Raw genomic sequence first — 17,440 nt, forward strand, 5'->3', positions numbered from 1 at the left:
CAGAGCTTGGGGCATGGAGAGTAAGCATTCGTGTGCAGAATATTGCCAGGGGAGGGGGTGTCAAGCACCATGCACCGTGTTGGGTCTGCCTATCCTTCAACGAACACGCAGAGAGATCCTCAGGAAGAAGAGGTTTGCCGTGAGTATAGAGTTGACTAGACGCGTCCTAAATCTAGCACCACCACTTAGGAGCTGTGCCATAGTCCCGCCATGACACCCTGCCCAGCCCTGAGCCCGGGTGCCCTCATTCTGAAACAGACACAGGTAGGGCTCCCTGGCAGTCCCTTGTATACAGCGCGGGATAGGAAATACACAAGACGCCCCGCCCACCATAGCCGAAGAGCCCCACAGCCCTCTCCCACACCCGCTCCTTCTCCCCCTGGGCGGAGCATTTCCGCACACAGACCCTCCTCCCTCTTCCTCCCCACCCCCTAGTTCAAGATCCAAAGGCCTGCGGAGAGCCTGCGCTCTGGCAGGGGGAAGCGGGAAGTCAGTGTGGGAAAGGGCCAGGAGCAGCAAGGATTTCCTGCCTCTGGGGATGAGAAGCTGGTGGCAGCAGAAATCTGGGCCAGCTTCCTGACCCCAACCCCGCTCCCCATGGGAGCTCCGGTTTCTCCTCTGGCTGTTTCTGGGAACAGTGCCTGCAAATATTTCTCTCTGGATTCATCTATGCTTTCAAAACCTCTGCATTAAAACATTCTAAACTACTGTGAACTAAGAACCCAGCTGGCTCCTTGTTTAAAAGGTCACCTTAAAATGCTTACAAGCAAAGAAATTCAGCTTTCCTCTGAACACCATGCCCCCAATAATAACACTTGTGGGGACTTGTCTCCAGGTTGTACTTTTCAAAATGTCTTCACTGACCTAATCACATCTGATTCTTGAAAACTCCACAGAGAAGCTGGGGCTGGTATTACCAAGGCCAGCTTCCAGATGAAGAAACCGCAGCTTGGAGAGTTTGTGTCTTACAGAGATTATCAGTGGCAGAAATGAGATCATTTCGGGGCTCTTGCCCTCCGTTTGGGCAGGACCTGGCCCCTGCAGCCATGGGGAGTGGGGGCCAAACACCCTCTGGACAGCTTCGGTGCAAAGGGAGCCCTGACCCGGGAGGCACACAATGCAGGCAGGCCCACATCTGCCCCCATCACCTGTGTGATCCTAGACAGATGCTCTCTGCGGCTGTTTTCTCTTTGTAAAGTGGGAATGACACCCTGAGCCTAGCTCATGGAATTTTATACAAACCAAAGATGAGGCTGATGAGAGCGCTTTCTGCATACGTTCAAGCAGCCATATGGAGGGATGAGGATGGTGTGGGTGTCCTGGGTGCCCTTATTATCAATAATAAGCTGCTTCGCTGGCTCGTTGGAAGACTGAGATTATGCAGGGAGCCTGGGTCGGTGCCTGGCACATAGTAGGCCCTCTGTTGGTGGCAGTTACTTTCATTCTGTGCGGCAGCTTAGTCCCTTCCCAGTTGGCCTCCAGTTTTATGGCCCCCAGAACTGATCCAGGATGCCCTAGCATCAGTTGGAGGACAGCTTGGCCTGGATCTCACGGCTGAACTCCACAGAAAAATTGGTAAATTAACCAGGCCAGTGGAGCAGCGATCCACACCCAGACCTTATAAAGAAACTAGCTGACCTGAGACCGGGTCAACTGGACTCAGAGGGAATTCATATGGTGAAATAACATCAGTCCGTGCCTTGGGATTTATGAAAAATCTCTGTGCTCAGTTCTTCGTCTTCTTTCCCTTCTACAGGTCTTATTGTGGCCTCTGTGACTTGGGAAGCAGGATCAGGGTGAGTGTCTGAGACACAAATCTATCCCTCTGGCATGAATGGCTTTTGCCATTTGGGGAGGCTCTTAAATTCTGTGCTTAAATGAGGCTTGGGAACTCTCTAGACTTTTCCCTATTCATGCCCCAATTAGCAGGGACAATCAAGAGTTGTTTCTCTTTGCTCCTCCTCAGAGCCAAGCTGGAGGCAGCCATTAACAAGCCCCAGTGATGTGATTTTGTGTGTGGGGGGGATAATGGGCCTGTTCTCTTGACCTTAGTATTGGAGGACTGGAGAACATTCATTCAACGCTTATTTATCAGGCCTTACTGTGAGCTAAAAACTAGGCAGGGCTCTGGTTCAGTAAAAATAGGGTCCCTGACCTTAAGGAATTCACAGTTTGTTCCAGAATGCCAATAATTAGCCAGGCAAGTATAATTTGGTGGGTTATGGGTTCTAGAAACATGAGAGAGGTGTTTTACTCAATTTGCAGGGAAGGGGTTCAGGATATGCTTGGGTGAAGAGTGGGAGGGAAGAAGGTAAAGATATGATCCGCTAGAACATTTAAGGGACAAACAGAACTAAGAGGAGCCACAGAGGAACCTGAGTGGTAGCAGTAAAACCAGGAGCAACTAGGACATATAAGCAAGGAAGGAGAGAATTGAAGGGGGAAGGAGTCAGTAGGGAGCTGCAAACTGAAGTGTGTTGGCTAGATTTGGCTATCAGGTCGATGGAAACACCCAAGGGAGAAATTTCACTGGAGTAGTGAAGGGAACCCCGGATGTCCGGGGTTATGGATGGAGGGGGAAGTAAGACCCATCGCTCTTTCCAGAAATCTGGCTGGTAATAATATGGTACATGAGCTATTCTATTCTTATTTGAAAAGATTTATAATACTAATGTTGTTGTATTGGCCGAAGGAAAGAAGAGCACTAGGGCAGGGGCTGGGTTCTGTGTAAGGATGCGCAGAAGGCTTGTTTTAATGAGAGAGGCTTGAACATATTTAAATCTTGGTGAGGTGGTGGGATGGGAAGAGAAAGGACTAGAAGGGTGATTAAGGGAAGAGGAAGGGGGAACGGGATTTGTCTTAAGGAGCAGGAGGGACACTTCTTTTGAGAATAGAAGAAAGAGGAGATGGATGAACGTCTGTTAAGAATGGGGAAGGGAAGTTGATGGAGAGCCCCTCGGTGGTCTCTACCCTCTCTATCAAGTAAAGGCAAGGTTGTCAGTGAAAACGATGGCCAGAAGAAAGTTCTCAAACTGCTACTGGAGGGAAGAGAAAAGGCAGAACAAATACAGGTGAGCAGTTTCGAATTTTGCAAAGACAGTGCCAGCCCCGCTCCCAGCTCTGCGTTCTGCCTAGCTCAGAAGAAGGGACGACCTTGTCACTGGCACCAACGTTCTGAGTGTGATAGCCATGGCCTGGGACTGAGCTGCTCACTAGGGGCCTGTAAAAGGCTTGCGGGATAGCACGGACGCCCTTCTGAATTGGGAGACCTTGTATTCATTTGCAGTGACCTCAGTCTGCCTTTGAGTAATGATGGTCTCTTGCCATGTTTTGAAGTTCAAGAATAAGAAGGGAGAAATCAGATGGACCGAAATCATCCAGAGTCGGGGTTCTGCCAGGCGAGGGCCAAAATAATGGCAACAGGATAAGAGAGTTGGAAGCATAACCAGAAAGCTAGTGGTGGTCCATGGGATCCACATTGCGGCGGGGAGGATGTGAAGGCAAGCTCCAAGGTGGGAGGTGGGGAGAACACAGGAAGTGGGAGCCTTGGAGGAGGTGCTGAACAGGTGAGGTGCACGCATGAAAGCGAACGTTCAGGAAGGAGGAAGATTGAGATACGAGGTTACGGTTGGTCTCTAAGAGCTAGGAGTGGCCATGTCCTTCTGCTTGAAGAGCTCCAGGTCATGACAAGGTCCAGGCGTGGCCGTGGAGGAAAGGGCTCACGTGGGGTGGAGGTGAGCGGAGATGACCCTGTTAGGGGTATGAGTGGGGGTCTGCCCCTGCCCCGGCAGTGACACTGAACCTCCCTGGTGGTGGCCTGATGGGAATGATGAGGACACGTGGGCTCAGGTGCAGAGTCCTCAGTGACTCTGTGTCTGTTTGTCTGTCTGAAGTCCATAAAAATATTGAAGGTGTTTCTTGTCCTTCTCCTGACAAACTTCTGTTACTTAATGTCAGCTGGTATTTCAGAACAGTGCCAAGTAGGAAAAGCTTGTCTTTGGAACAGTCTGCTGTTCCCTGTGCAGACTGCATTTTGGCTATAGTCCTGTATCTAAGACCTTTACACAGAAGTTAGAATGTGGACATCTTTTTTATTTCACTACATTGAACCCTCTACGGGAGGCTAAGACAGAAATGCAAGCGTTTGCGAGTGGGGAGGGCTGAACTTGATGTGAACAGCCAGAGAGCAGCGAGCTAGTCTACAGAACAAGGTGGGGACAGAGGCTTTGAAGACCCTTGAGCCAGGCTAGCAAGACTGTCTCCTATCACAGGACGCACACCTTACCCCGGGAATCACTGACAACCTACCCTGCAGGCTCTGTCGACAGCCCTACAGAGGCTGCAGCAGGAGAGTCCCTGAGGTCCCTTGCGTTCTGAGATTCTGCAAGAGCATCCTTCCAGAGTCTGGCTCTTCTACGGCTAATGACCGCACGCGTCATGCATCGGGTGAATGAGGAGCTGAGAGAAAGCCGGCAAACCATTCTCCGGAAAGATGACAGCCCCTGTGCTTGCCGTGTCTCGAGTAGCTGAGGCTTCGGAAGAAGGAAATCACTTCTGGGAAAGACATTGAGGACAGGCAGGACCTTTCAGCAGCCGGTGGGTCTCCTTTGCTGGCCAGCACGGCCCTGCTGCTGGGCTCCTCTGTGGTGGGAGAGGCGCGAGGCATAGCGCATGGGCTCTCCGTGCTGCTCCCCAGGGCTGGCAGTGGGACCCGGGAACCTGTGAGAAATACAGATGCTCAGGCCCTCCCCAGTCAGACTCTCTGAGGCTGTGGCCCAGAAGTCCTTGTCTCAACAAGCCTCATAGGTGAATCTGATGCCGGCTACAGAGTGGGACTCACTGAACGGTGCTGTGGAGCTCAGTCTCACAGATCGCATATGCCTGGATTCGAATTTCAGCTCTCTCACCTGCGTGACTCTGGACACGTTACCTAAATTCTCTGAGCTCTGGCTTTCCTGTAGGTAGAATGGCAAGTGCTTCTTAGGTTTTCAGAGAACTGAAAGAGGAAATATTTGTGAAGAGCTCGGTAAAGTATCAGGCCCAAGAAATAATAATAACGACAAGCAGCTATTATTCTGAGGCCTGTGGTGGCCAGTGGGCTCTTCCACACGGTGTGCTTGGAACGGCCCCCTTTAAATCTGTGGCTTCAGCCCCCAGGGTCTTCTCTACCCCTGGGGCTGTGGCAGACCAGGCTTCCTGGCTGATGCTCGGCGTCACGGTGCAATTCTGCCCACACGCAGCTGCCCGAATCCGTCCACAGAGCAGAGAGCTGTCGGCCTGACCTAGTGAGATAAACTGGTTGGGCGGGTAGACTGGCTCGCGTTCTCCACAGGGTTGCAAGCCAGAGGTGTGACTGCAGACACGGTAACCAGCCCGAGTGGAACAGCAAGGCCAGATCATGTGCGTCCGGGGTGATCGGACTGCGGCCTGCTCGGAGCGGCATTTGCTTCCTGCCACCCAAGGTGCTACCATCTGCTTTTCACTACACGTTCTCGAGGGATTCAGAGTGCTTGACGATTCTGTCACAGGACGTGTGTTCTCTGATTGAGAGGTGAGACATGGAGTCCTTGGAAGGCTAAGAGACTCGTCCGATCTGAGGTGGCCCAGCCAATAAGCTGTCCTACCAGCGCTATAACCCACTTGTCCTGACTTCTGGTCCAGTGCGCCTTCAAACACACCAATGGCTTTTCCTAAAATGGACATGAAAGCTCCTCCAAACCAGGTGACTTGAGGTCCAGAAAGTCTACGTTCTTATCTGAAATTCCATTTTCTCTGCAGGAAATCATGTCTCTTGCTGCTATGTGACCTAATTTTCTCTGGTTCAGGTCTCCATTGAGGAGAAGAAGCCCTTGGGACAAGAAAATACGAAATTCCTTCCCTGCTCCTGGAGTCTGGGTCACCATCTGCTCCCCTGACCCCATGGCCCTTGGCTCCCTGGAGAGCTTAGGATGGGTTGGGCCAACCACGGGAGATGGGGCTAAACGAGAAGCTTCTGGCTGTTTTGCAAGGATCCCTCTCTGATATTTCTGTGTGAACTCAACATCTACTATGGATAAGAACCTGTTTTTACTGGGCTTCCACAATCATTTTCTCCTCAAGAAAATTTAGTAATTATCCTTCTGGCCTGCCCTCATCCCTGCCTTGATGTGGGGATCTGGCTGGGTGGCGGGGCTGGGGGTGGGTTTTGGCCTGGTGGTGACAGAGAGGGACGCTCTCTTTTCTTTGGAACAGATGTTGGCATCCAGCAACAGGCCAAAGCCACATTCAAGGTTCCTCCTTACAACCCACTAGTCAGACTGTGGGAAGGAAAGGGAGGAACTGAAGGTTGCTGGTGGCGTGTGCAACCTCTTCAGTCTCCTGCTTCTCCCAAATACACACCCAGTGTTTGCTTTTTGGCTCAAAAAGCCCGGCTTCAGGTTGTTCTATAGTGAGGGACTGACGTAGGTTGGTGGAGGGCTGCGGGGACACCTGAGATCGGTTCCAGCCTAAATGCCGTGGTCTGGCTGCTCCATGACACTCCTGGCTAGCAGTCAGTCCTGTGGCCGGGATGGGGGAGTCTTCCCAGGCCTCAGCAGGGGCCTGCATGGCCGACTGCCACACCAGTCCCTACGGCTGCTAGGAAAACCCAGGCCTGCTTCTACACAGGCCAGAAGGATGGCAGCTTCAGAGCTGGGCCCTGGCTCCAACCTTCTCTGTTTCACTCTGAACTTTGTCCCTGTCTCAGTCAGCTCAGGCTGCTGTAACAAGCGGCGTGGTTTAAACAGAAATTTCTTTCCCCACAGTTCTGGAGGCTGGGAAGGCCATGGTGCTGGCCAATTCAGTTCCTGGTGAGGACCATCGTCCTGGCTTGTAAAAGGCCTCATTGTGTCCTCAAGTGGTCTTTCCTCCGTGAATGTGCTTGGGAATACAGAGAAAGAAATCCAGCATGTGCATTTTAGGGGACACAACATTCAGCCTGTAACAGCCCTTGACTGCCCAAGTCCTTCCAGGTTAAGGGGTGCAATGTGGGTGGGGAGACTCATCTTCTATCATCCCAACTTTACAAGTTAGACTTAGACTTCATTGAGAACATTTTAGTAAATGTTAAAAATGCCGGCTTTAAAAATTAAACCTGATTGTAGTCGTTGATTTGTTTTTAAATGCATAGCAAAGCCCTTGATATGAATCTGGATGAAAGAGAAAGTATTCTCACTTAGGTCAGATGCACATCCTCCCTACGGAAGGAAACTCTCACAGGATATGAAGGGAAAGAGGGAAGCAGCCCACCTGGTCAGATTAATTGAATGCAGCTGATTTTCACCTCGACCTCCTTCCTTCTAAGAGTCCTGGTGGTGGGAGGCAGCTTAAATTAGCCACAGTGGGGGGGAGGGGGGGGAAGCAACTGGGCAGAGGGCAGGAAACTCCAGAATCAGTGGCAAACTTTTAGCCAAAGAGATTTGATATTCTGAGTCTGGGGGCCAGTGAGACCTACCTCAGTCCCATTCTGCCGGGGGTGTTAGCGGTGAGATTCATCACCCGCAGGAGGCTGCACCTTCCTGGGCTCTGCGATCTGGCCTCTGCGGCCTCTGCGGCTCCTCTCTCAGAGCAGGAGGGAGGGAAAACCAGGGGCTTGCCAGGACTGCGAAGGGCGCCCCCACCTCCAGCAGGTGTGATGTCCCAGGGAGCTGCTGTGCTGAGCCCAAGGAACCGGACTGACTGCCACTGTCAGCCGAGCTTCCCCCGGGGGAGATGCTCTCCTGCCACCGTGATGGATGTGGTCATTCTGTAAGGATTTCTTGAACATTTGTTATGCGGGGGCACCGGGCTGGCATTAGCTGAATGCACAGAGCCTGTCATCAAGGGTTCGTAGTCTAGAGAGGGCGGCACATCCATAAGCAATTTAACACAGTGCAGAGATAGATGCAGCAGGAGCAAAGGGAAGCAAGGAACAAGCAGCCTAAGAAGACTTCCGGGAGGAGGCAATGCCTGATAGTTGTCTTCAGGGAGGGATTTCCAGAAAGAGCTAAGGGAGGGGGTAAATAACATCGCGGTGTGTAACTGTGGTGCATCTTTTAAATACAACAAAATGACTTGTTGAGAGCCACTGAGCCTGAGGAACAAGAACCACAGCTAGTTTTCTGTACAATGTGTGTGTGGACATAACCGCAGACTAAGAAATGTTCCCCCAGTGCCCTCCCTAATGGAAGGCTGTCCAGGAGCGATCATCTGAGCTGACCGAGTGCCCACAGTCATCCTGTTGGTCTCCTCGTCAGCTCCTGCCTCCTGGGGGCTGCACTCGCCCCCAGTCTCTGTGCTCCCACTTGCCAGGCTGGCCTGGGCATCCTAGTGAGACAGGGTCAGCCTGGAACTTGGTCGTGGCCCTGGCTTCCTCCTGTACCCTGTGTGATGGCGCCCCCTGCAGGCACACGGGGCAGGGCCCATGCCCCCTGGGCTGCCCTGCTGTTTGTCAACACTGTCCCCATGTTCCTGAGGACCAGTGGCTCTGTTCATGGCTCTAGAGAACCACAAGGAAGCCAAGTGTATGGTTTCTCCAAGTAACTGAGGGACTACCACAGGTCTGAGCAGGAGGCCCTGGGCGCCCGGCCCCCTCAGCCACAACTGCTCAGTCTTTTCTGTGGTACATGACTCCACGGACGATGTCATTGGAAGGTCACAGTTCTGCTGTGGAGCTAGAAGGATTTTACCAGCCTCCCTGATGCTAGCCAGAGGAATAAGCACTTCTGAGCTGACGGCTGTCTGGAAGATTCACTCTCATCTCCACTCCCGTCCTGCTGGCCCTTTCCTGTTCACCCCCCTGCTCGTGCTGTCCTCGGCCCTGCCAATTCCTTATTATCTGCCAACACTTTATTTTAGGAATACCACATAGCCTCTCAGCCTCACGACAATGGCTAAGGTGGAAAACTGTCCCTTCACCATTTCACCATTTCCCTGTTACTATTTCATACCTACGTCTATGTGGTTTATATCAGTGGGTCTCTTGAGTGAGCATCGGGATCATCTGGAAGGCTTGTTACAACACAGATTGCTGGGCCCCGCCCCTGGAATTCCTGACTCACTGGGTCCAAGGTGGCGGCTCAAGAATTTTCATTTCTATCACGTTCCCAGCTGATTCTGCTGCTGCTGGTCCAGGGAACCACACGTGGAGACCCACTAGTTTATAGGGATACAATCTAAAATTAGCACAAATCATTCTTTTTTAATTAAAACTTTATTAAAGTGCACATACATGCAGCAAAGTACACATATCCAAGTATTCTGCTCAACTATTTTTCAACTGACCCATCACCTGAGCAAGCAATGGAAACTTCCATGTACCCAGAAACTCCCTTCCTGCCCTCTTCCAAACCTCCCCGCTCTCCTTAACAAGGATCAGCAGCACCCTGACTTCTCCCAGCATAGATCACCTGACCTGTTCTTGAACTTTACATAAATGGACTCATATAGCCAGCACACTTTGGTATCTTACCTCTTTTTTCAGCAGAATGACTGTGAGATTCACTCATGCTGTTGCGTGAAGCCATAAATGGTTTATTCTCATTGGTGGATCATATTCCAAACACAAATCATTCCTGAGGTATTGAAAACACAGATGAACTTAAGAACATAAGGAAAAAGTGACACTAACCAGTGGATAGTAACTTTGCTCAGCTGGAGGTGGGCTTTAAAAAGTAAGTGGTTGAGTAAGAAGAGGGGGTCAATAGAGGTAAGGACTGTTGGGGTGGGAGGCGTGGGTAAAGATTACATGTGACATCACAGAGAGAGTGCCTGCTTGGTACTGTTCACACTGTAGGAACTCAAATTGTGTTAGGTCTCACATCCTCGTCAGAAAGCTATTTAGCACTAAAGGTGGTGTTAAAATATTATCATGTATGTTCATGCATTCACTCATCCCATAAAATATTTGTGTCTGCCAGGGCGCTGTTGGTTGAGCATCCGACTCTTGATTTAGGCTCAGGTCATGATCTCAGGGGGATCGAGCCCCACACTGGGCTCTGTGCTCAGCGCAGGGTCTGCTTGTCCCTCTCCCTCTGCTTCTCCCCCTGCTCCCGCTCGTTCTCACTCCCTCTCTCTCAAGTAAATAAATAAATAAAATCTTGAAAAAATATATTTGTGTCTACTAGTTCCAGAGCACCTGATGGGGACACTGTGGATACAAAGACACAGGCTTGCCTTCCCTGCCTTTCAGTTGTGCTTAGTAGTAGGCGAGCAAGATGAATGAACTTGTACAGGGCGGTATGGGGGTGGGGGTAGGGGGGTGGTGATGTCTGCGGTGTAAGCGGCATTGTTTTCGGTGGTGGTGGTGGTGGTCTGTCTACCAGGATCTACGTGTGTTCCAGCCATAGGCATAAGCACTTTCCAAACTTCTCTTATTTACTCCCCAACAACACTAGGAGACAGGTATGATTATGCCTATTTTATAGATGGAGAGCCCAACTTGTCCACAGTCCTCAGCTCACAACTAAGGAGCAAAGCAAAATTCACACCCAGCTCTGTCTGACTGCAAACTCCTAGCCCTTTACCCTCCTGACTCGGCCACAGCCTCTGTGCCACGACAGACGCTTGCCCCGGGTGCAGGACCTCGGATTCTGTCTCGGGGAAACTTCGCGCTTAGGTCCAGTCTCCCAGAGGATGGACTTTCGCTTGAGCCACAGCCATGACGGAGAAGGTCGAGGAAGGCCCTCCAACAAAAAAAGCAGCATTTCGAGTTTGAGGCTTGAGTCCACAGGATGAAAACTACTCTTTTTAGAGAGCAAGAAGGTTAAGGAATGCAAAGGTGGCTTGGCTATGCAGGACAGACTTCTTTCCAGAGCCGGCCGGGAGTCGGCTTCAGCTCATGACAAGGGAGTTCCTGGGGAAGTGGTGAGGAGCACGAAGTTGGCCAGAGGCCAGCTGTGCTCACATGAAGAACAACCAGAGCATCCAACAGCATACACGCTGCAGTCTTGGAAAAGGCCGGAATTCAGAGTCATAGGAGAGTCGGTGGGGCATCAGCCAAAGAAGATCATAATTTGAAAAGACTCCAGAGAGAGAAGCTGTTTCTAAAAGGTGGATTCCACAGATGGATTTGCTGAAGCCCTTTCGTATTTGCAAATGGAACTTCTGTGACTATGGCCACCTAAGGAGTTGCTCCAACCTAGTGACATCAAACAACTTTATTATGCTCACAGAGTCTGTGGGTCAGGAATTTGGACAAGGCATGACAGAGACAGCTTGGCTGTGCTTCCCGATGGCCTCAGCTGGATGACTCCAAGGCTCAGGGCTTACCATCACTTGAAGGTTCTTCCTTATATGTGTTGGGTGGTGGATGCTGGCTTGGGGGCCTCAGTTCCTCTCCATATGCGTGTGTCCATGGGGCCCCCTCAGCATTAGTTTGGACCTCCTCACAGCTAGGGGCTGGGTTCTGAGGGTGAACTTTCTAAGAGAGAGCACCGAGTAGAAACCATATTGCTTTGTATGATTTGGTCTTGGAAGTCCCTTGGCATCATGTCTGTCTGTCAAACACAAAGGCCAGCTCAAGTTCCAAGTTTACTTGGTGCAAATGGTCAGATTCTGGAAAATATGTGGGGCTGGAAATATTGCTTTGGTGACTTTTGGAAAATGCAATCTGTCACAATGAACAAAACAAGTAGACTCTACACCAATATTAATCTATAAACATACTTTAGTCTTCTCTCTGACTCGGCCTCACTGTGGGGTCATGACTTGGTATCCTATAGACAACATATACATATGTGTGTGTGTGTGTGTATATATACATATATATATATTCTGACTCCTGCTTACGTATTTTATTTAGGCTGCATGAGAATCAAGATTGCAGATTATCTTCAAAAATTAGAAATTCTACCAATATGAGCTGAAATTCTTGCATGCCAACATTTGCCAGAGCAGAGTATCAGCTGCTCTCTCTAAACCAAGTATGTACTCTCCACTTGACCTGTTCACTCGAGACCCTATCACTTGGGTGTTTTCCATGAATTTCAGCCTATTTCGTTAAGTGCCTGGCCCCCACAGATATTGAGTTTCTGATCCTTAGCATAGAGGATTTGGCTGCCCCTCGTCTAACCACCTAATGGTAATTAGCGAAGAGATCAGATCTCCACTTGAGGTAAGAAGATAGAAATATAAGTGAAATCATTCCATTCAGTATACATTTTAATTGGTTACTATGTCTGCTTGTGTTTGTCCTAAGTTTGCCTAAGAGATTGTAATGAAAACATTATTTGTTCTTAGCCCTAATTGTCTTTGATTTGAACAAATATCTAAGGAGGGCTTTAGGTCTGGGGTAAACAACTGGGGTATCAGGACCTCTGTGTTGCCAGAGGTGAAGGAAACTCATTAGATGAGCCTAGAGTAAGGGCTTCATTCACCTAGGATCAAGGCTGAGGGATTCTGTGATCCCCTGAAATTATAACTTATAATTCTGTGCATGTGTTATGCATGTGAGAATGAATATATATTTATACAGGTTTCTTCAACAGTCCTTGACCCCAAAAGGTTAAAAATTTCTGTAATGTCTTCCAGAACTTCCAGATACAGAAAATCAGGGTGGTGACAACGAGATTTCAAGGGCATTTGTTGCAGGGGAAAGCTGGGAGGGATGCCCAGGAAGAGACCAGAGGCCAGACTTGGCAAGGGGTCGGCACAGTGCCAATGTGAGCCCAGAAGTCAGAGCAAACCTCCCTGAAACTGCTCTTGTCAAGGTCACCAATAACTTCCATGTTGCCAAATCCAGTGGTCAGTTCTCAGCCCCCACCTCACTTGATCTACAAGCCACTTACCCCGAATGAACATTCCTCCTCCTTGAAACACTTCCTTCATTTGGCCTCCAGAACTCCAACTTTCCCTAGGTTTTTCCCTGCCTCATTGGCTACTCCCTCTAAATCCCCTTTGCTGGGTCCTCATCTTCGCCCTGACTTCTAAACTTTGGAAGGTCCTAGGACTCCTCTATAGACATTGACTTCCTTGGTGATATTGTCTAGTCCCATGGATTTAAACAACATCTATATCCTGAAGGTTTCCAAATTTATCTCTCTTTATAATACAACTGACCTTCACCTTTTTTTCAGAACTCCATACTTAGATATTTAACTGCCTATTTTACGTTTCCACTTGGATGATTTAAAAGGAGTCTTAAACTTTCCAAGACTGAACTCTTCTGTCTTTCCCCTGCCCTCGCCCTCACCCAACCAATTCTTCCCTCAGCGAATGGGACCCCAAGGACCTCTGGAGGAGAGCCCTCTCTTACCTCTCAGCACCACATGCTGCCCTGAATTTTTCCTACTTTAGAATCAGGACAGCCACAATCAAATCAGGAAGCCTAATCGAGATCGACAGGCCAGTCCAGCCAGCACCTCCCATGGGTATTTGAGGTAGACAGAAACCCCCAGAGTTTCCACAAAATGGATCCCAATTGACATGTGGCCAAGGACCAGCCCATCTTAATGGAAATCTCAATCATGGCAGCCTTGCAGAAGAGGCTTTGAGGAACAGAAACACAGGGGATGTGAGCCTTCAGGTTGCATTTTTTTTTTTTTTAAGGGGAAGCCTATTTGGGGGGCGGGTGAAGCATGCACGAAGTGGAGGTTTTGAAGGTAGAATATGAACAAATCAAAAGAGCAACACAATTTGAAGCAAATTAAGGCTGAATGGGAGACAGAAGGCAGTTCCCCCAAGGGATGGAGTCAGCTCTTTAATGGGGCACTGGCCCCTCATGCGATTATTCTGATAATGAACGGCCACCAAAGAAAAAGGCCCTGACGTGCTTCTCCCTGAGTCCCAGCAAAACACTGAGATGAGCATTGTTTATAAAATGCTTCAAAGGACCAGATGACAGGCTAGAAGCTATTATTGTTTCTGATTTGCTCTGTAGTTCTGCCATGCATATTTATAATACAATTCAAGAGGCAGCAATACCTCCCTGGAGACACACAGATTATCCTCCAGGCTGGGCTGTGGCAGATGATCGACATGATGCCTGACATCCTTCCTGTTCCAAAGAGCTGCTTCTGGGTGGCCTCAGCCCCGGTGGCTCTAGATCTTGGCATTTAGGAACCAGGTGAAAGTTCTATCTTTCCTGAATGTCTTCTCTCACGCCCGGCTGGAAGGAAGTTCTCCCTCTTCTCAGCTCTCTTCACACTTTATCCAGCCCTCTACTATAGTTCTCGTGATTGGGGTGCCTGGGTGGCTCAGTCGGTTAGGCCTCTGAATCCTGATCTTGGTTCAGGTCTCCATGTTAGGGTCGTGAGTTCAGGTCCCCAGTTGGGCTCGTGCTGGGTGTGAAGCCTGCTTAAAAAAAATAAAAGAAAGTTCTCATGATCTTCTACTCTTCATGATAGTTACTTCATGTGCCTGTACATGCGTTCCTCTTAGAGTTTGGTCTTGTGGAGGCTCTTAGAGTTTGGTCTTGTGGAGGCTCTTAGAGTTTGGTCTTGTAGAGGGCACGAGCTAAGGCTCATTCATCTTTGATTCTCTGGCGTTCTCCACAGTGCCTGACACCCACAGATGCTGAATGAAGGTTGAGACACAACTCTGTGTCTGATTCCAACGCCAGACAGAATAGATGCCACCCCCCAGGGAATGGTATGAAGCATTCCCTGTAGCCTCCAGCCTGTCTGTTTGAAATGCCTACAAGACATCTTCGCATAGGATCAATTGAAAGGCAAAATTTCAAAGATGAAAGTGGTGATGGGAGACACAGCATCTTAGTATTAATATGTTAATTTTGACTGAGAACTTACTAATTTTTAATTAATTACTTAATTGTTGTCTTAGTTCATTTGGGCTGCTAGAACAAAGTACGATAGGCTGGGTAGCTTATAAACACCAGCAGTTTATTTCTTAATACTCCTAGAGACTAAAAGTCCAAGATCAGGGTGCCAGGGTGGCCAGGTGAGCACGCTCTGCGGGGGTTGCAAACTTGGCCTTGTGGAACAAGGCAGAAAGGAGTGAGGGAGCTCTCTGGGGTCTCTTGTGTAAGGGCTCTAATTCTCCTTAGGAGGGCTCCACCTTCATGACCTAATCACCTCCCAAAGGCCCACACCTCCTAATACCAGCACCTCGAGGGGCAGATTTCAACACAGGAGTTCTGGAGGGAACACATTCAGACCAAAGCAATCGCTAAAGAATATTGCCTAAGAACTTAGTATTGCCAAAGCTCTCTTCTCGGTGCTTTGCTTGGACCATTTTTACAACAACCCCATGAGTAGGTCTCATGATCATACTTTCATAAATGAAGAAACAGAGCCATAAAGCGGTTTTTTTCCCTGTTCCCACAGCTAGTAACTGGTGGATTCAGGCTCTGGACCCAGGCAGTCTGGCCTCAGCACCTGAGCTCCTAACCAATCTCCTGTTGCTGTCATTTCCCGGATCGGGAATCGAGGTCCTAAGAAAATGGGACACGATATCTTAAGAGAATAGCAGGCACAACGGGTAAGTTTTGGCCATGAGGAAAAACTAGAAGGTGTGAGACAGGCGTACTGCTTAAAGAGACCTCCGAACTGCAGTGTATGGGGTACCCAGTGCGTGGTTAGCTAGCGCTGTGGGTGCGGACTCAGGTGTGCCGTCCCCGTCTCCCTCCAGGAGGGCGTGCGGTGAGGAGGGGAGCCGGGGAACCGCCTCAAGATGCTCCAGATTTAGATCTCCCCATTCATGCTTGCTGAGGTCATGGCCTCCCGGCCTCTTCCCAGCCCACGACGAGGCTCGGCAGGAGTAGGACAGCCTGGCCGGCTCTGTCCAGGGCAGGCTCCTCTGGTGGGAGGGGAATGTTTGCCTTGGGGCTCCCCGTTGGCCTGGTTGAGACTTCCTGGGAGCTCACTGCCATCAGAGGCTCTTCTTACCCAGGGTCCTTCCTTCCCTCTCTCCTCTCACAGGGGTCCAACCTGAAGCAGGGAGTGGGGCCCTCTGCCTCTCAGCTGCTCCCTTGCCCCTTGATCCTTCACAGGTGCTTCCCCAGTACATCTCTGGCATGTCTAATACCGTCTTGGCGTTTGCTTCTCAGAGGACCCGAACTGACTCACTGAGAGAAGAAGTGAGAAAAAAATGACCCTTAGTCTGCCTGGGCTGCTATAACAAAATACCCAGAGACTGGCATGACAGACATTTGTTCTTTGGAGGCATGTGAACATCCAGCCACACCACCCTCCTCCTGTTTTGACTATAATCTACTTAAGAAGATTAAATTTACAGACAAGAAATGGCTAAGAAACCATTCAAGGTGGGCACCTATGTGGCTCAGTTGGGTAAGCGTCTGCCTTCGGCTCAGGTCATGATCTTAGGGTCCTGGCATTGAGCCCCACGGTGGGCTCCCTGCTCAGCAGAGAGTCTTCTTCTCCCTCTACCCCTCACTCGTACTTGTGATCTCTTTCTCTCTCTCATGCTCTCTCTCTCTCTCTCAAATAAATAAAATCTTTAAAAAAAAAAAAAGGAAACAATTCAAGGCATCCTACAATTTCTGAAATGTTTTGAATTTATAATTCCCTCTTTTTTTCGAGAAACGTCACAGAGTGCTTACATAAATACATAGGACCCAAAAGCTAAAAAGAAAGGGTGGAGGGGATCCAGGCAAAGGGAAAACAGGTCTGGAGAGTGACTAGTGAAGGAAATGTGGAGACGGGGACGTGCAAGACGCATGCACAGATCTACCTCAGAACTCCCCAGTGGCCCAACACAGGGGAGCTCCTGGTATCCACAGGACTTACCAAGAATGACATAAAACCAACGCAGTTCCTCCAAACATGCCCTGCTTTTCTAGTTGCCAAGACCTGGTGCCTTGAGGAATGCTCCTGGGGTTCCTGGTCAGGGCAGCTCATTGTGATGACACTCGGATGGTGGTCCCAAACAACACCCCTAAAAGCTACGATCAGATGTTGCCCAGGGCTGTTTCTCCTAGCAGCTCTGCCTGGGGAATGGCCCATTCAGAGCAGCTGTTCTGTGACAGCGAGCCTCTGGGGCTCAACCTCATCAGTCTGAAGTGCACAGCCCTTGCACCATCTGCCTGATCTGGCCATAAAACTCGGAACATGCACATGGAGGAAGGAATGAGGTGTTCTTCCTTCATCCATCCATAATCACGATCTCTCATAAATCAGGCTCTTATCAAATGACTGGAATCAAAGAGTTTGTGGTGGTAGCCTTTGGGAGAACCCGGAGACAGGGTTCAACTTCTCCTTTGCAAATTAAAGGGCTGAATCAAGACAAGGGCTGGAAGTGGTGCAAGGGAGATGATCTCCAAAGAAGCACGAGATTTATGATTATGGGGAATGTGAAAAAAAGAAAATGGGAAGAAAGAAAACCTGAACCCCCCACGTCACCCACGGGCACTGCCTCCGACCACCTTGGTCTCAGGCTTACGCCACTGTTCTCGGGATGGCACAGCGAAGGTCGCTGGCTGGGTCACCCAGACACACAGGGGCCAGTGTGCTTCCCACCGCTTTAACCT

General features: G+C 49.8%; 2 long non-coding RNA genes across 4 annotated transcripts; both read left to right on the plus strand.

Annotated features, from left to right (window-relative positions):
• Nucleotide 1: 1 nt before the first annotated feature.
• Nucleotides 2-16,393, plus strand: LOC145716263 (uncharacterized). 3 transcript variants are annotated; one of them, XR_014138833.1, is made up of 4 exons: nucleotides 2-20; nucleotides 1,757-1,796; nucleotides 15,279-15,432; nucleotides 15,873-16,393. It is a non-coding gene; the product is annotated as an uncharacterized LOC145716263 (long non-coding RNA). The 3 variants fall into 3 exon arrangements; XR_014138834.1 differs by lacking the exon at nucleotides 2-20 and adding an exon at nucleotides 121-139; XR_014138832.1 differs by lacking the exon at nucleotides 2-20 and having other exon boundaries at nucleotides 1,696-1,796.
• On the plus strand, nucleotides 1,805-7,123 carry LOC145716264 (uncharacterized). The gene is made up of 2 exons (XR_014138835.1): nucleotides 1,805-2,626; nucleotides 4,316-7,123. It is a non-coding gene; the product is annotated as an uncharacterized LOC145716264 (long non-coding RNA).
• Nucleotides 16,394-17,440: the final 1,047 nt, after the last annotated feature.

The sequence above is a fragment of the Leptonychotes weddellii genome, chromosome 11 (genome assembly GCF_054177405.1).
Source record: "Leptonychotes weddellii isolate Sample4059 chromosome 11, ASM5417740v2, whole genome shotgun sequence".
In the NCBI taxonomy this organism is placed as follows: domain Eukaryota; kingdom Metazoa; phylum Chordata; class Mammalia; order Carnivora; family Phocidae; genus Leptonychotes; species Leptonychotes weddellii.